Here is a 19,984-nt window from a genome sequence, read left to right on the forward strand (position 1 = left end):
TACAGAAGGAGTGGAGCCATTTATTGTAGGACAGGAGGGGTATATATACATTCCACACAGCTTATCTTAATTAACATAAAATAGATACAGCAGTCAACCAATAAGGAATCTCCACACTTAATGGCTCGCTGGCACCACCTCACAAACCACTCCCCCTGGCAAAATGCCAGGCGCCATCCTGACTTGTTTACAGACTCTAACATTTCCCCCTTTTGTTTAATTTAAATAACGACCATAGTTGTTTTTACACAAACACCATAAATAATCTGCTACAAGCAGAAGGGAGGATACAAATTGCCATAATACCAAGCCAATTGATGGCTCCATGCAAGAAGCCCTTGGAAAAATTATACCAGCAATGACACCGTTAGCAAAGATACTGAGTTACAATTTGTTGTAGATTACAGTTTGTTGTCTCAGTCCAGGTAAAGCAGTGTCTCAATAGATTAACTCACAGTCCAGGTAAATCACAGTCCAGGTAAGTTCTGCAGACAGCTAGCTTAAATCACAGTCCAGGTAAGTTCTGCAAGCAGCTAGCTTGATCCAAAGTCTCATCCGGTTCCCTCAGCCAAAGTTTTGTTGGTTTTCAGCAACACTGGAAATTCTTCCACCCTCGTCTTCACTGGCACTGGGACGAAGGCAGGAACTCCAGATGGCTAAAGAAAATCCTGTAGTATTCCAGCAGGCACTAAGAAAACAACCTTCTGAACAATTTAGTACATTATCTCAAAGTATTTTATATTTGAAATAGGCCTTAATGGTGCTCATCACTCATTAGTAATGGTGTGGAGAACCCTTGTAGTTACTGGCATTTAAAATAATCAAACTTCAGGGATGCCTGCAGCATCTGGGGCAGCCCCAGATGGCCCCAAGGAGAGTCCGGGGAGTATTCCGGACTCAAACTGCCACTGGGCACAGGGAGCAAGAGCCTGCAAGACTGTGCCTCCGGGTCAGGTTTGGATTTGGGCTCTCACAGTGGCGTGGGGAGCGGGGAAGAGCCCGCTGTCGCTGCTTGGAATGTCCTTGTTGCACCATGACCCGGCTCACACACATGGCAGACGCCACGCTGATTTACGCACCCTCTGATAATGAAAAGTATTTAATAATAGCCTTTTGCTGCAACTTTTTTCCTGACAATCCTTCCTCCTCTGAACTTTCTTCTTTCTGACTAGAGTTCCTGGGCTTCCCTCAACACAGGCCCTAACTATTCTTGGTTCCACTGGTGTGCCTCTTTCCCTTATCAATTTACCTAATATCCCTTCCATATTTTCATCACAAAGACAATACAATATACCAAGACAAAACAAGACACAAACATACTGCATCAATCTTCTCCATTTTCTCAAAATGGCCATTTTTCCTCCCGCCCTTTCTGTCTAGGGACGAGCAGATTTGCTCCCATCCTATCTATGGACGGGCAGCTTTTCTTTTTTTTTTTCATCACTTACCCCTGAGTGTCCCAGAGCTCCCCGTATGGGCCACCATCTGCCGAAGCCCAGCTGCAGCAAACTAACTGGGGGGTGACGAACAACTTGTGTACATTGATACAGCAGGAGTGGAGCCATTTATTGTAGGACAGGAGGGGTATATATACATTCCACACAGCTTATCTTAATTAACATAAACTAGATACAGCAGTCAACCAATAAGGAATCTCTACCCTTAATGGCTCGCTGGCGTCACCTCACAAACCACTCCCCCTGGCAAAATGCCAGGCGCCATCCTGACTTGTTTACAGACTCTAACAGAACTTGTAAATGAAATCAGAGTTCAAATATTGTTTCCAAGAGGAGCCCATGTGGTGTATAGCATGAATAGTCAACCTCTCTGCCTTCTTTGCCCACCACCATTATCACAAATTCTGATTTTTCTCTTTGGAGTTTTCTTAAAGTAGATTGCTTAAACAGTAGCTTCCAGAAAATGTGCATGTGGGAGTGGAGGGCCCAGATGCCCCACCACATTTCTGAAGGTGACTAAGTGTTTGTCTGGCTCAGATTCAAACTCTTATGGCAAATAACAACCAGAAGAGACTTGCTCCAGGATCCCTCCCTGCAGGCAATACCAGACCCTGGCCTTCCTGATGCCCAGCCCAGCACGCAGCCCTTGGATCATACTCTGTTTTTCCCCAGGCTCCAGGGACTCCATTGTCCCCAGAAGCATAAAAGCCTGCACATGGGGTAAGATGTTCTACCAGACCATTTAAACCCTGAGAGCAAGCATCAAGATCCATCTGCCACTGGCCCTTTTGGCTTCGTCCTGGCAGCCACTGTCTGCTAAGAGTATCCCCTGTGTTCCCCTGCAGAAGGCACCAGTAGAAATTCTGAGAATTGAGAGAATTCACTGTCACCTGAAAAAATATGTAAGGAGGAAAAAAAAAACACATGTCATGCTTTTTTATGTAAAATAAATTCGGGAGCTGAAATGTCTCAGGGAGAAAATGAGGCTTTGAATAGAAGCCTGCAACAGGGAGGGAATGGAGGGAAAAGGTTGAATTTTTTAAATAACCACATTTCTTTCCTTTAAAAAAAAATTTTTTTTAAAAACCCACTGCCTGTTCAAGTGAGAATAAGCATCCTCCCCTGGGCTCTTCCCAGGACCTCAGAAGCTGAGGAGGAGGAAATGGTAGAGTTGCTTTGCATCTTTCGGCTGAATTTCTGTAGCATTTGATTGCCCTGGTGGTGTTTACTTCACAAATGCAGCCTAGTTCAGGCCCCAAGGGAGGCGAAGCCAATGAAAAGAACTCAGCGGGCTGGAAGGTGAGCAGGCTGAGCATCCAGCAGGGGAAGCGTTTTCAGAAGCAATCAATAAGAAGCCATCGCAGCTTGGGCTGCAGAGGACTCGGGGCTCCTTTGGAAGAGCAGGCACCAGGAGGATGGTGAGAGACAGCCAGCCTTTGGACTCTATTATCTTAGAGGGTGGACTCGGGAAATAGAGGCCTCACCAATCCCTGCCTCCAATGAAGCTTAATTCACCCCATTTTATAAAAGCAAGAGAACACTATTTAGAAAAAAAAGGTTTCCAGTGGGCTGTTACTTTCCCTCCTCACCTCCCTGCATCCCAGAGCCATTTGTATGTCTGGACTTTAAACTCCATCCTTTCCGGGAAGACTTTGTGGATCCCCCAAGGCAGAGTCAGAGGCTCCTTTCTAGGTCTCTCAAAGCAAGCTGTTTTACTCCTCAAGTGGCACTTCACTTGCTGAATTTTCGATATCTTTTTGCTAGCCTTTTGCCTCTCCCTGGCTCTAGCTTCTCTAAGAACAAGAACCAGCTTCTTCACTGCCATATCCCTGTACAACATTACGGGTACTCAATAATTATTGGTTGAAAGTCAAAATTTGAAAAGAGCAAAAGAGATATCGGATACCCATTGACCAGAAAGGTGCCCTCCATGGTTCTGACTCACAACTCAGGCTATTTATTGCTTTCTCTGGAATGCTTTGGGTCATTCGCATGCAAGGAAAATGTTCTTCTGAGTTTAATTATGAGCTGGAGTAGATAAACATAAGCTTTGGTGTCAGAACAGCTCTGGTTTTGATTCCTGGCTATGCTAATGCATGCTGTCTGTAGAAGCTTGAACAATTTTGTAACCTCTCTTAAGAAATTTCTCACTTACCAAAGAACAGTTAGAAGATAAAACTCACAGAACTAATACAAAGCAAGTGAAATAGTCATGTGGTGGGTGAGACTGAAAAGTGTCAGCCCAGGCATTGCCCACTGGTCTATTTTCTAATCTTGTCTTCTTCTACCTAGTTCTTCAAAAACTAGCCTCTACTACAGCCTCTCATTTCTCACTCCCTCTTAGGGTGAGAAATAAGATAATTCTTGATTTTTGTTTGTTTCCAAAGACCTGGCTTCTAATAAACAATAGGCTTCAGAAGATTACTGGCTAAGCAGCCCGCCTTCAGCAGAAGATCCCCCACTTCAGCGCCTAAGTCTTTCAGGCACAAGAGCCTCAGGTAAGCTTGGAGAAGTGAAGGGAACAAGCTAGACATTGGTTTGGATGCCAAGCCCCTGCCCACTTGAGCCAAGTCCCAGTAAGAGAATCAGAGGAGAGAGATGACAGATCATTTTCAGGTTTGAGGAGCCCCTGAGAGAGGGGCCTTGAATCCCACTTGCTAAGAGGGTCTCCTTGTTAAATTGCAAGAAGCATGAAAGCAGACATAGGGGACACTGTGGAAGGACACAGCAGGTGGGATTCCCTTGGGGGAGCTAATAAGAATATGGTTATTTCTTATGAGAAATGAAAATATTTCTCAGGAGACGGCCAATGTGGAACAGAAAGGTACAAAGACCAAGCCAGACAGCTAACTCTCATGGGAGATAATGTCAGATCAGAGGAAGGATGTGCCATCCTCTCCTCCAGATCCATAGAGGCCTAAACCCAAATCACAGCAGTTTTGAGAACAGTATTAGGAAGAGTAGGGGAATTCCAGAGCTGTGTGGGTTTAAAGATGAAATGAACTAATCTAATCCAAGAAGGGACTAAGTTGATGTAAATATAACTGGACTCAGGTTTTTACTTTGGGGAAAAAATGAAGATTTAAGACAAAATTTAAGTTCAGTTACAGAAATTTAAAATTTCTAAATTTAAAAAAAAATTTAAAAACTATATTCTTGCTTTTTTCTGGGTCTTGAAACACACACAACCAATATAAAGCACCTAAATAGGAACCTAGTACATAGAAGGTTCTAAGATACCAGCTCCCCTTGGCAAGATCACCATAAATTTTTATGCTAAGACTTCTTTTTAAAGTCTGAGACATTTGTAGCTTGGCTCAAGGAACCAGTTAGGTTTACTCTGAGGATGCAAACAAATCAATCAACAATCATTTACATCCAGCAAGTATAGAAAGAGAGCCCTGTCCTTCCAGGAAGTGATGTTGTAATTAGAAAAAGGAGTTGATGTTCATCATTACCAATGGCCACTGCCATCATGGGAGTGAAGTTAGAAAGGCAATATAAAATCTGTGGGCTGTATCTTCTAAGTTGACAAAAATTCCAACTCCTCTTCTTCATTTCTAGATCTCTCTCCATGGTCCACACTACCATCTCCCACTGGATGCTGCTCAATCTCTCTGCCCTGACGACTCTCTACACAAAGTGACTCTTTTAAAACATAAATAGGATAGTATCAGTCCTCTATTTAAAATACTCCCAAGAAGCTTAATTCCCATCCATTTCCCCCTAAGGATGAGCTCAATTCCAAAGGCTAGAATCAGAGGAAAATAGTTACTCTATGGTGGGGAAATCGGGCAAACCTACCTTAGCCAAGTGATGAAGGTTAGCATCACCAGTACAAGCACCCAGATACTAGGTTCTCACCTCCAGGTATTCTAACCAGAGACTCGTAGCCCTTATCATGAGAGGAGCAAAAGACAAACCCAAAAGGGAATATTCTATGAGATACCAAACTGATACTCCTTAGGTAAGTCAGGGTCATGGAAATAAAAAAGAAAGAGTATCACAGCCCAGAGAAGATTGGGGAGATACAACCATAAATGCATTGGATCTTGGAACAGAAGGAGGACATTGATGGAAAAATTAGTGACAGTCAAATAAAATCTGAAGACTTGTTAATAGTAATAGACCAATGCCAATGTCCTAGTTTTGACAAAGGAACCATGGTAATGTAAGATGTTAACAATAGGGGAAATTGGGTAAAGGATGAAAGGTAACTTTCTTGACCATCTTTGCAACTTTCACGTAAATCTAAATTGGCCCAAAATAAAAAAATTTATTTCAAAACTCTGGTGCAAACATGTAATTTTTCATATACTTTTTAAATTAATTTTAATTTTTGAAACTCCATTTTTGTAAATGAAACAAACTTTTAGTTTTATGACTTCAAGGTAGTCAAGGTACACTCAGAAGGACATTTATTCACTTTGGGCTCAAAAGAAAAAGATCCCAAAAGACTCCACATTTTTCCCCACAATCTCAATTCCTACATCCTCATCACAGCCTACAGCCATCTGTACTATCCTAGGATCTGACCACCCTTCCTTCTTCAGCCTCTTTGCCTTTTCCCCAGTCATTCCCCCATTTTGCTATTCTTGGAAAGCTTCACGCAATTCTCTCCTCCGGATCTTTGCTCTTGCAATTCCCAGATACCTGCTTGGTTGCTCAGACCCATATTCAAATGTGAATTTTTCAGAGAGGTTCTCCATGACCACACTATGGAAACTCTGACCCACTCTGACGGACTCCCTCATCTTTTACCTTACTTTTTTCCTGATGCTTCTCATTATCACATTATCTGATATGATTTATTATGGACACATTTGGACAGGGTTTTTTGTGGGTTCTTGTTTCATTCATTTTTCTGTTTGGGTTTTTGTTGTTGTTGCTGTCAATTTTCTCTGAGGAGAGGGATTTTGTCTGCTTGTCTGCTTTGATCACTGCTGTAACCCCAGTGCTTAGCAGTTCCTGGCACACAGTATGAGTTTAATCTGTTGAATGAATGAATATAAAAATCTGTGTAGTTCTTGCTTCTGTCCATGTCCCTTCAGGTGGCATTGGGCCATTACAACCAGAAAACTGAGATTGCTTTCTGGGCCCAAAAGATACCTAATGATGGACATGTTTGATGTAAATCAAACAAAACCTCCTGCCTTGGACTAATTATAAGAAGCTATTTATAATTAGCCCATTGTTAAATTAATCAGCAAGCTTTTGCTACCTCATGAGTAAAGTTTAATTTCCCAAAGGATTTTGGCACTACTGATAAGCCCATGGGCAATGAACAATATTTAACTGCCAACAAATGTTAAATAAAATTACTTGTTTGGTTAAGATGCTAGTAAAATGCATTAATTAAGCCTTTTAAAAATTTATTTGCATGAATAAGCCAGATTTCTGACTTTTATATCTAATATAGTATATATACTTAAAATTATAGCTCCTAACCTAGGGAACTTTATGGAATGATGGAAATGTTCTACAACTTGACTGAGGTGGTGGTTATTTAGGCATATATTTTCATCAAAATTCATAGAATATTACACTTGGTGTGCATATGAACTGTGTGTAAGTTTTACCTCAAATATTTAAAGTATGACCCTAAATTGGTAATAATTGCATTGAACCCAACTCATATTAATAAAATTCACTTTGTATATGTATATGTTTATGTAGTATTCTCAAATGTGCACAGATATATATCATAGAAATCAACTTTGAATCATTTATTGCTGGAAGTTTCTAACTGAAAACACTGCACCAGCCAGGCGCAGTGGCTCACACCTGTAATCTCAGTGGCTTGGGAGGCAGAGGCAGGAAGATTGCAAGTTCAAAGCCAGCCTCAGCAAAAGCCAGGGGCTAAGCAACTCAGTAAGACCCTGGCTCTAAATAAAATACAAAATAGAGCTGGGGATGTGGCTCAGTGGTTGAGTGCCCCTGAGTTCAATCCCCGGTACCCAAAAAAACAAAACAAACAAATAACAACAACAACAAAAAAACACTGCACCAATATTTCCAGTTATCATCATCATCATTAATATTATTATTAAACATAAACCATCTTGAAAATGTTGTTCCCTTCATTTAGAAAAATGCAAAACAACAGACAGTAACAATTATCTCCCAAAATCTAAATATTAGCAACACAATCTCAAATGGAGGCAAAATTTGAATATTTTCAGTTATAGGGAGAATTTACATAAAAAACATAAATATCCAAAATGAAATTAAACCAAATGAAACCCTTAGTCCTTAAGGGAGGGAAATAAAGACACCTGTAGATAATTAGCATGATCATTAACACAAAAGGGAACACAGGTAATGAACTATGACCTACATGTGCTCAGCTCAACTCTAGGAGCAATATTATGAATCAAATCCCAACAGTAAGATATCTATCTAAATTATTTCAGAAAAACAACCTTGTAATACATATTTCTGTGTTTCAGTTGATAAGAACTGATGTAAGATTTTCTTGTTCAAAACTAACATCAAATTTTCCCAAGAGATGAACTTATATAAAGAATAAATATCTGCAATATTTCTACTTTCTATTCCCCAAAGATGACCTAATTTACTGCCAATTATAATATAAAAATGTTTTTTCATTATATTTTTATTTAAAGAAGTCCTCTTCAGATGAAGGTAGGATGTGTGAGGCTGACATCCCTTCCCTCAAAAGAATTTCTTTAACATCCACTGTCCTAATATTACTTATCACCACCTGAAATTACATTGCCTGAAATCACATTATCTGTTTGCTTATTGACTTGTTTAAGGGCAATCTCCTCCTTTGCCATGTGAGCTCTGTGAGAGCAGGACTTGGATTCTCCCATCTTTGTTGTGTCCTGATACTTTAAACAGTGGCTAGACATAATAAGCACGAAAGTCACCCTATTAGGCCACTATAATGTGGGTATGTGCCCTGGGAAAAAGGCACCATGGTTCTTGTTTCATTCATTTTTCTGTTTGGGTTTCTGACCAGCTCATCTGTAGAGGATGAAAAGATTATGTGAGGGCTCACGGTTTCAGAGGTCTTAGTCCATTCAGAGGTCTTAGCTCCATTCCTTGGGCTTGAGATGAGGCAAAAACATCATGGCAGAAGAGTGTGGCAAAGGGAAGCAGCTCAAATCACAGTGATCATGAAGAAGAGAGAGAGACTCCAGGTCCAGATACAAAATATATACCCTATAGCCACGCCCCAATTAACCACTTCCTCCAGCCACATCCCACCTGCCTCTAGTTACCACTCAGTTAATCCCATAAGGGATTAATTCTCTAATTGGGTTAAGACTCACATTCCAATCATTTCTCCTTCGAACCTTCTTGTATTGTCTCACACTTGAGCTTTTGGGGGACATCTTACATCCAAACCACATAGTAAGATGAAAGAGCTACACTACTTCAGGTCCCAAACATCTGTGTTGTCATGTAGGGAAATGATTATGGCCCGCTGAGCAGGCAACATGATGGCTAGGGGGGATGAGGGATGAGGGGGGCAGTGAAGGAGTGGTCAGGATCACATGCAGTAGGGAAAGTGCCACATAGAGCAGCATGTTTGCATTGGCTGGAGCCTAAGGAGTGTGGCATGTGGCAGTTCTGGAGTGGTTGACCTGGGCAAAGCATGTGGAAACACAGCCTGCAAGCAAAGGATGTCAGCAGCAGAGCAGACAGGGCCCATGAGAGAGGGGTCATGAGACATAGCAAGCTAATGCCAGAGGACATGCCAGTTACACGTAGATAAAAATTGAAAACGAAAAAAAAATTGGGAAAAAAAATATCTGTCCTATGTGGGCATTTCCATCACCAGCTTGGATTCCCCCGTTCACATACCACAACCCATTACATCCCAGGGAGGTGGCACAGCTACTGCCCTGGGCTCATGCACTGTTCACACACATGTGCCCCAGACATGCTCTGAAGGGTCCCTCCTTGTGTCCAGCCCCAAATGCCCTTTTCCATCTCTCCCTGCCTGCAGTTCCATCTAATTGGCAAAAACCAAATTTCCACCTATGTCCTAGTAACTTGTTCCATTAACCTTGCACAGGGTATGGGGAGTACTGTCTAGGAAATGTTGGACTATAATGATACCAGAGTAAGTGCCTGTATCTAATTCACTGAAAGATGGCAGCCCAAAGGAACCATTGTTAATGCCTATCTCCCAACTTTGAAGAATTGAAACTTACCATAATCAAATTCACACATCTGAATCCAGAACATGCCCTGTGAACTAGACTAGTGCAGATGACAGCAGAGCCTGGACAGTGCAAGGTGACAGGCACAGTTCTTGGTAAGAACAACCTCCACTTCACAGAGTCAGTCAGTATGAGACAGATTGGTCAGAGATTAGATTAAGGGAAGAGAGAGGGATTTGTTCCATTCCATCCAAAATCTTACCCTTTATCCATTCCCCAAACCAAGTCCTAAGAGTTGATCATTCCATTCTGAAAATATGTAGTGCAGCTGGCTGTTATCTCAGCTCTAGGTAAAATCAGTATAATATTGAGGTCAATTTACATGAAGCACAGCCTCAAATTTGTGCTCTAAAGATGCTGGAAGTTTCAGGCAGTCCTCTAACACAGGATTGCCAACCTGAAAGAAGGGTTTTATTTCATGCTCTGCTTCTTTCACCAAATGTAAGGACACACCACATTACCCCTTGAGACCTGGAGTTCCATATGGCCTGATATAATTGACCTGCAGGACAAAGTACAGCAACGTCTTTGAGTTACAGGTGCAACGCTCCCAGTGCAGTTGTTACAGGATTAGGACAGCAGGAACGCTAGTAGGACCAGATGTCCTGGATTATACACTAAACACGTAGGCTTCCTCAGCTGCAGCATGAGAAAGAGGCAAAGGGGCTCCCTCCCAGCTCACTGGGGTTCACTGGTTTCTGGAGGGTTCTAAGGCCTACCTTTGAAACACCCGATCTTGAGAATCAAGGCACTGAATCCAGGTACATCTTCTAAACCACCTCAGAAAGACTTTATCCTCCCCTTAAATCTTCTAAAGCCAGAAGACGGAGTGGGTCCATGGGAACAGAGAGCTCAAAGAAGAAACCAGAAGGAGTCCCCTAGAGACCTCAGGGCTTCTGGGATTACTTATCTGATCTCCCCTCCTCATAGCTTCAGGGCACTGAAGTTAACACCCCAGGGAAAGATGGATTAGGGACCCATTACAAAAGAGCCAGGATCAAAGGTGAGCAGGTAGAGAACAGGACAAAATCCACAGTGCAGAGTTAGTACCAAGTAACAGTGCCAGGAAAAGTTTCCAAAGGTGGATCCCGGATGAGCCCTACAGCTGACACACATCCGAATTCTTGACAGGGCAACTGTAGCCCAGTTAAGAGCACTGAGACTATCCAGACAAGCAGCCATGAACCCCAGATCACCTTCACACTATTTCTAACTAAACTAGTCTTTTCCCATATAAGATAGATAAAGAGGTTTGTGTGTGCCCATTCGTTGACAGATTAAATTGGGTTTCCTTCTCATTTGAGGATTATAAATATTTAAGATGTGTGTGTATATAGAGACAAAACTTTTGCATATATCCTACATGTTTTACATATTAGTCAACTATATCGATAAATAAGTCTAGTAGCTATAAATAACTATACATATATGTATAGATACATATATAACACATAAGTATGTATAAGTATTTAGTTGATGGAGACCTAAGAGGAGAGACACTGAAAGCAATGGAGAGACAGAGAAAAAGAGTGTTAGAGATGGAAAGAAAGAGAAGATGAGAGACAGAGAAATAGTTCTCCATACAGGAAGAAGCCAGAGTCTTTTTTGTTTTTTGAGGTGGGGGTGGAGCACTTTGGATTCAGAAGACCATGACAGAAAAACAATGTCCACATGCCTGGATGAGGTTTGAGTTATCAGCACCCTCCGATCTTAGTGCAACAGGATTTGCCAGTGGACCATAGCCACTGGAACAAAGGCGTAAAAAGGATGCACATTCCTTCACACACGCCATCCCCCGTGACCTCCAGGGTCCAAGGGCCACTTCTGTCTGTGGCATGTCCATCTCCTGTCATTAAATCTCTATGCCCTCAACCATGAAGAGTTGACTAACAGGGAGAAGGAAAAGGAGCTTGGCACCTTTAGCAATTTGGTAAAAGCCCCGGATAGGTATGTTTTCTTTAGTATTACTGTTTTCCATCTTTATTACCTAAGGCTATATTTGACTATAGATAAGGTAGGGGCAATCTTGGTTTTGGTCATTATGCTTCAAGATGTCACTGTTTGTTGATGTATAGGGAGTCTTGGTCACCCTCTTCCTTTGCTAAATACAATGCACTTGAGTAAAGGGTCCTATCCGCTAGTTGATAGATCCACTGAGTGTCAGAGCACTAAGGTATGCAAGCTACTCTTCAGTGTGGGTCACTTCCAATGATGAAGGCTGGAGGATGTTAGATTAGATTTTCCTGAAATTCTAGCTTTCATTTGTATAAATAAATGCCATCTAATGCTCAGCAGATACATCAACTGAAATCTTGGGTTTCAAATAGGAATGACGGATGAAGAGACGTGCATCAGAGAATAAGAACTCCTCTACTTTGCCTTTTTAAGTTAAAGTCTTGTCAGAAAGTGCCTATGTGCTAATGTAAAAATTATTACTAGAAAAAGGGTCAATGTGCTGCAAGGAAACTGAATTTTCGTGTTAACAATGTTAGAGAAATTAATTCATAAGAAAATGAGTTTAAAAGACAAATTAGTTGATTTCCACAAACTGTTCACAAAATTATAACCCATCATTTTATGATTTATAAAGGTACCCCCCCCAAAAAATTCTGATGGGAAGCACCTAGCCTGCATCCCTACACGTGTTCCTCTTTGCCCTCATTTGTTCCTCCCATTTATCATTGCTAGCTCACCAAAGTATGTAGCTATTCAAACAGAGAGAAAACTTGTGATTCCAAATTGTCTTCTGAGAAATCCCACAAGAATGTATAATGGTATTGAATGTCTTACTTATTAAAACTATTTATGTTAACTCATAACTAATCTATTCATTTTTTTTACTTATTCAGAAAAGATTTACTGGCTAGAATATAACAAATTCCCTGTCTTCATGAAACTTACAGTCTGATAGAAAAGAAGTCATTAAGCACCAAAAAAGCTAAAAAAGAGAACTTAGAATGTTTCACCACAAGAAATATCAAATGTTTGCAGTAATGGATACACTAATTGTGCAATTTGATCATTACAAACATATACATGTATGGAAACATTACATTGTACCCCATAAATATGCCAATTAAAAATAAATGAATTTTTTAAAGTAACAATGAAGAAATGCAATCATGGTAAGGAAGAATTACCCAGTCCAACTAAGTCTTGGAGGCAACATATTAACCCAGAGATGACAGAGAATACTTTCTTAAGGAAATGACAACTGCAATCTGTATAAAAAGAGCAGAATAAGAATCAAGGGATTAGGGCAAGAAGAACTACACATGCAAAGCCCTGTGGCAAGAGGAAGTAAGATGTATTTCAGAAATTAAAAATAAGCCAGCAAGTTCATTAATCACTAGGAAAATGCAAATCAAAACCACAATGGGGAGGCTGGGATTGTGGCTCAGCGGCAGAGCACTTGCCTAGCACATGTGAGGCACTGGGTTCGATCCTCAGCACCACATAAAAACAAATCAAGATTGTGTCTATCTACAACTAAAATTTAAAAAAAAAACACAATGGGATACCACTGAAAAACTATCAACATGCCTAGAATCAAAAAGTCAATAACAAGTGGTGGCTAAAATGTGGAGAAATTGGAACCCTCATTCATTGCTGGTAGGAATCTAAACTGGTACAGCTACTTTGGGAAGGAATTTATCACATCCTCAAAAAACTGAACATAGAACTACCTACCACTTGACCAAGCAATTCTATTCCTAGGTACATGCACAAAAGAATAAGTTCACATAAAAACTTGGATATGGATACTCATACAGCATCATTCATGATAGCCAAAAGGTGGAAACACTCAAATGTGTACCAATTGATGAAAAGATACAAACAGTAGAACATTATTTGACAATCAAAAGGAATGAAGTGTAGACACATGCTACAACAAGGATAAACCTTGTATTTAAGATAAAAGAAGCCAACACCAGGCTAGGGTTGTGGCTCAGTGGCAGAGAGCTTGCCTCGCACATGTGAGGCACTTAGTTTGAATCCTCAGCACCACATAAAAATAAATAAACAAAATAAAGATATTGTGTCCATGTATAACTAAAAATATTTTTAAAAAGAAGCCAACACAAAAGGCCAGTTATTCTGATTCCATTTATATGAAATATCAAGAATAGACAAATTTATAGACATGGAAAGTAGATTCATGATCGCCAGAGGCTACAGGAGAAGAGAGTGGAGAGTGACTGTTAATGGGATTCGGGGGTGATGAAAATGCCCTGGAATTGGACAGTAAAGCCTGCATGAACTGAGAAGCATACTGAAATAACTGAACCCGATACTTCAAAAGAATGAATTTTATGTACTGCAGTGCCCCCCCCACACACCAAAGAGTCATAATTAAGCTTCTGCAAAGACCCTTACCATAATTGTTCTTATCAACAGGATATCAGCAAAAGAGTTCTGCAGAGGGATTAATACAGTTTGCAGCTTCCTATTTCCTGTAAGGACTCAGTTGACCTTTCTTGTAAAAGATAAGTTTGCCTGCAAACTTGATACTGTAAAAATAATAAATAAAAATAAAAATTACTATTTCTGCTTCCCATGGTAAAATCTTGTGAAAATCTCTGACTAATATAAGAAAGTGACACAAAAAGTACTTCTTCTACATAAACTCCCACAAAAAAATGTAAATTCCCTCCCAATGGGTATAAAGCTCAAAGAACCTCCAGCCTCAAAGTCCAGACATATTTAAGCATTAGCCCCCTCTAGACTGCTATAGATAATATAAACCTGCTTCTTGCTAAGTCCTGGGGTGTCCAACCTCATCAGCAAAAAGGGTTATGGGTGGTGCAATACAAAATAGGCTGAGGGAGGGAAAGAGGAAGTTTGGGGGAACAAAATTCACCAAGTTATATTGTGTGCATGTATGAATATATAGCAACACATTCCACTATTATGTATAAGTATAATGCACCAATAAAATTATAATAAGGCTGAAACAAGAGAAAGGAGCAGGAACACAAAGGTCTTTTGCAACTTGAGGCTTTGGTCTTCTTTGTTCTAGGAGTAATGAAGTCTTTTAAGGGCAAAGATATGATTAAGAACCATTCTAAGAACCATCATTTGGGATGTCTTATAGATGAAAAATTAGAGAGCAAGAGTGAATACTGAAAGGCCATCTAAACCTTTGTAGGATCTTGTGTATGAAAAGTCAGTAACTTGGACCAAATAAGGGAAGTAAAGATAGAAGTAAGCAGATACAAGATGCTTAGGAGGTAAAATCTCTACTATTTCATGCATGTGGTGGAAAGCATTGCCAGAGGCGGCACTCAGGTTTCTGGTTTGCATAACAGAATGAAGTGTACTCTCATTTGCTGAGAAAAGGAACCCTGCAAATAGACTGAGCAAGGGAAAGAAAAGTGCCTTCAAGATACCCAAGCAGAATGACCAGTACCCTGGTAAATATACAGGGATCAAACCCAGAGAAGATGTCCAAGATGGAGCTAACATCTGTGAGACATCTGCATGAAGTGTTCATGAAAGCCACAGGCATGAATGAGAAGAGAAGAATGTGCAATGAAAAGAGGAGAGGGCCCAGGGCCAAGCCTTGAGAGAATATAATATCTCAAGACAGAGCAGAAGACAGTGAGCCAGAAGGAGTACCAGAAAGGTTAAAGGGAAACCAGGAGTGTGACGTCAGAAAAGGAGAGAAAGCAATTGCTTCAAGAAAGGTGTGATACAGTTCTCCAGATGTCAATCTTGTTTCATGAAAAACATGTCCTGTGAGAAAGAAAGTCTGTGGTCAAATACTTTAACCAAAGTTATATCATTTTCTTTACTGCAAGACTATCAGATTTTTTTTAGATTGTTAATGCATAGCTGACTCTACAATGGTATATAACCTATTCCAAACTTAATGTCTAATAGAATCCTTTCTTGGAATGGAACACCTATTAATATGGTTCAAACACACTTTGGGAAACAAAGAAGGAGGCAACGTGTAGGTAAAGCTTAGTTTGGGGTCCACTCTCCATAATTCTCTGTAACCAATAGATTTGGAAGGGAAAAAGTCACATGTCCTTTAGCTTCATCTTTTTTTTTTTTTTGCCTCCATTACATCAGCACCCAAGACCATTCAGTACATCAGATTTAAATGAAGAGCCGAGGTAACTAGAAATAATAAAACAGAAGGCAGTGGAGTGGGCAGAGGGTATTTGATGTCTTACGCGATTTTTTTTTTCATGTTCAAGTGTAGAGCATTGTCTTAGTCCATTGGGCTGCTGTAACAAAATCCCTTAGACTGGGCTATTTATGAGCAACAGAAGTTTGTCACTGGAGACCAGGAAATCTAACATGAAGGCTGCAGCAAATTCAGTGTCTGGTGAGGGCTGCTCTCTGTTTCGTAGATGATGCATTTTTGTTATCCTCACATGGTGGGAGGAACAGAAAGAGAAAACAGACTCCCACAAGCCTCTTTAATAAGGGCATTGATTCCATTCATGAAGGCAAAACCCCCATGATTTAATCATTTTCTAAATGATCTCACCTCTTAAAACTACCACTATAAGATAAGATTTTAACGTGAATCTTAGAGCTATACAATATTTAGACCATAGCAAGCATCCAAGAAAATACTTTATGGTAGTAGGATGTTTCTTCATGGTCACATGCATCCTAGCCCCTGACCTTGCTCCTCTGAACTTATGGCCATGCCTATCTAGTGGAGCATTTCTGGAGTATCTCTGCATGGCTCACCTCCTCCCACAGCCAGCATTTATATGTCCTTCTGAAAAGAATCTCAAAGTATCTTCTGCTTTCCCCTGACCATATCTTTCCCTAAGCCTGAGGTATTTGGTCTAGAGAAGAACATTCCCAGGAAATTTCTGAAACAAACTAGATAGCAGTTACACAACAGGCTTTGGATATGAAGTTGGGTGGAAATGGGGTTGGAGTAGAGATGATAGCTGTAAAATTGTAAGACCACAAGGCAATCCAGAGTTGGCCTAAGAATTATAAGTGGGTCTCCTCTGGTATTATGTGTCCGCCATACAATCTCTTCAGTACATAGCTATTGTAACACACACACTTTCCAAGAACCAACATTGATTCTCAGAGACAGTATAACTCATAAGGCAGAAAAAAATATTTTCCTAGCTTCCTGTACATCTTCTGAGATCAACCATCTCACAATGGAATTGATACTGCATGTTGGAATTTTCTTCATATTCTTTTCATAAAGAATAATTCTTCTTTTTAGATAGTTTCTTTTACTATTTTCATCCAGCCAGTCTTAAATTATGCCCCTCCATACCTACCAAAAAAATAAGAAATAGCTCCATTGCTCAGCAAAGCATCTCTTGATAATTACCAAAACACTTGGTTTACAAGGAACCCCATCAAAATTTTTCTTGTAGTGGGACAGACTTTGTTTGATTCTGTTAGGTTCTTCACTTTCTTAGAAAAATATTTGGGAACAAAGAGTTAGAATAAAGGTTTCTTCATCCCTTATATGCAACAACACAGCTAAATTCATCCATATAATTTTAATGTATCACTGAGTTTCCTCAAAAAGATCCTTGAAATTCTAGAACTTCCGAAAGGTAGTAATGGGTTCTCTGTGCCTTTTTCAAGATTTTTAAGTGATTGAAAGAAATCATGTACTTGATCACCATTAGGGAGTCCATGATACCTATGGGAGTTTCTTTGGTTTGGGTGGGAATTACAGCAGCTCAGTGCTGAAAATCTGTTGGCTACACTTTCATTACAATGACTAACTGGTGGCTGTAATTGTGTTTGCTTATTAAAATGGAAAAGCCTAATAAATAAGTATAATCTGATAAGAAAAAAATCTTTCAAAATTCTCAGGTGATGGGACAAGTGACTTTCAGTGATAACAATATTAGAAACCATTACTTCCAGTATCCCCCGAAACAATGCATTCAATAAAACAGCTGTTTTCTGGCTTAGTAGTCATATAAGTGGGTGGTGTTACGCTGACAAATTTTTGTTTTGTTTTCTGTATTTGTTTACAGTTGAAAACACTTCTTCCTTTGCATCTACAAGGTTATAATTATTAGGTGTTCCAATTAAAGCCATGGAAGGACTCATCTATTGTTGCATGATTTTTAAAAACATGCTATCTTTTTTGATGACTATGATATTATTAATCAGCTAATTATCATCATTGGAAAATATGTGTCCAAATAGTTTTAAAAACACCTTCTCAAAACAAAGTAATTTAAACTCTTAAAATGTGTATGTTATTTGCAGATAAGATGTATTTTTGTGCACAAATTCTTCAGCTCCAAGCAAGGGCAAAAATAAGTATAGGACCCCACAGGAATTATGTGTTACTTTGTTGACTTGTGATGTTTTTGTGACATTCCATCCAAGCTCAGCACAAGGTCTTTGTCTGTCAGCAGTGGTCAGATAAATGATTAGCTGACACAGCTCTTCCTTGTATGGGTCACTGGCAGAACAGATAGGTTCAAATGTACAAGATGTTGGCTCTGGCCCTTCCTGAATGCCTTTCCTACTTCATTAAGCTTTAAGCATAGCTGTTTATATAGGAAAATGACACACATTGGCACTCAAAAATATAAACCCACTGCTTAAATGCAATATGGCAATCCATGTAGGAAGTATCTAACAATTGATTCCCAGGGAAAGTTTTTTATAAGGAGAAGAAATTTCAACTGATTTTATTTTGAAGGGTTACCCATATGGTCACATAATAATGTCAGATTAACAAAACCCAAATATGGTCACAATTATCTATTCTCCCTCCCTAAATCACAGTCATAAATGCAAGAGATATCAACCACAACTTATTAAAAACAAATACTGACCAATAAAATTTATTTTGTGCTTATCACAATGCATCTTAGAAGACAAGTGTTTGACTTCGAATTGTACTTTTCTAGGAACGGTTGAGGAAGACCAGCAAGTAGAAAAAGGACAGAAAAATCATGACTTGGAATAAGATGGGGATAATCCAAAGGCTAATATTAAACTAAAATCCTAGTTAAATGTAATTGTCTGGAATATTACTGAGCAATAAAAGAGAATAAAATCATGGCATTTGCAGGTAAATGGATGGAGTTAGAGAAGATAATGCTAAGTGAAGTTAGCCAATCCCAAAAAACCAAAGGCCAAATGTTTTCTCTGATATAAGGAGACTGATTCATAGTGGGGTAGGGAGGGGGAGCATGGGAGGAAGAGATGAACTCTAGATAATGCAGAAGGGTGGGAGGGAAAGGGAGGGGGCATGGGGTTAGAAATGATGGTAGAATGTAATCCAAAGTACATGTATGAAGACACGAATTGGTGTGAATATACTTTGTATAGAACCAGAGATATGAAAAAATGTGCTCTATATGTATAATATGAATTGTAAGGCATTCTGCTATCATATATAAATTTAAACAATTAATTTTAAAAAACGTAACTGTCAATCTTCCTTCCATAGAGAGACTATTCCATAGCAATTATAGCTTCAGTCCTAGGGGACCAGAGACCTCATCTCCCTGGTTCACCATTGCATTCTGAGAACATAGAGCTTAGTGGGGTTTCATAAACCTTTGTTGGTGAATGAGTAGAGTTCAAAAGAACCTTAAATAGTCTGCCATTAGAACAGAGAGGAAAGATGAAGACCAGAGGAATGGAATGATTTTATAAATTCACAACTATGTGGCAATATAGCAAGGGTGCTTCCAGAAGAACCTGCCAACATTTTGTGGGAGAGGACTTGATCCTCCACTCTCAGAGGAAGGACCATACCCTTTTACTCCAGGATTCTATTTCCTGTGGAAGTGACAGAGTTGAAAGTGGTCTCCCTTAACCTGAGATGTGTTTTATGCCTTATTCCATACCACTGGGCACCAGAATAGTTCTCAGAGACTCTTGTGCATCCAGATTGCCCAACTTTACTTCTCTAAAAGTGGTAATAATTGTTGAAAAAACAAGGGATGGGCACAAGGTGATGCTGACCACCCCAAATAAAGGGAAGCATTGTGAAGTTGGAGGAATCTTAACTTTCTGGTGAAATAGAAAGTATAATTGAAAGCTAAGGATATATTAGACAGGGAAGATCCTATCCAGTGTCTAATTTTCATGATGTTGAAATGAAAACTAAAATCCTTATTATATCAGAAGAGGTGTTTCCTTTCTCATTTTGAATATGCTTAAGGGGAAATGGCATTAGATTTTGTCACTAGGAAAAACAGAACATTGTCCTTTGTACATGGTTTTGTAGTAGAAGGATATTACCCTACAAGCTCAAAATTGGATATTAAAGACATAATCAATGTTAATATCTACAGATTTAAGGATGGGGATTAACAACCTGCTATTGTGTTAAAACAAAAATATGTAAGT

The 19,984-nt window shown here is 39.7% G+C and overlaps 1 protein-coding gene across 1 annotated transcript in view; it reads right to left on the reverse strand.

The window, feature by feature from the left end:
- The window catches only part of LOC144376333 (uncharacterized), a 118,482-nt gene continuing 98,498 nt past the window's right edge, over window positions 1-19,984 (reverse strand). The window contains exon 5 of the mRNA XM_078043721.1: window positions 1-19,984. This exon is cut by the window's right edge and continues 25,019 nt beyond it. The gene's annotated coding sequence lies outside the window, so the exon portion shown is untranslated.

The sequence above is a fragment of the Ictidomys tridecemlineatus genome, chromosome 3 (genome assembly GCF_052094955.1).
Source record: "Ictidomys tridecemlineatus isolate mIctTri1 chromosome 3, mIctTri1.hap1, whole genome shotgun sequence".
In the NCBI taxonomy this organism is placed as follows: Eukaryota; Metazoa; Chordata; class Mammalia; order Rodentia; family Sciuridae; genus Ictidomys; species Ictidomys tridecemlineatus.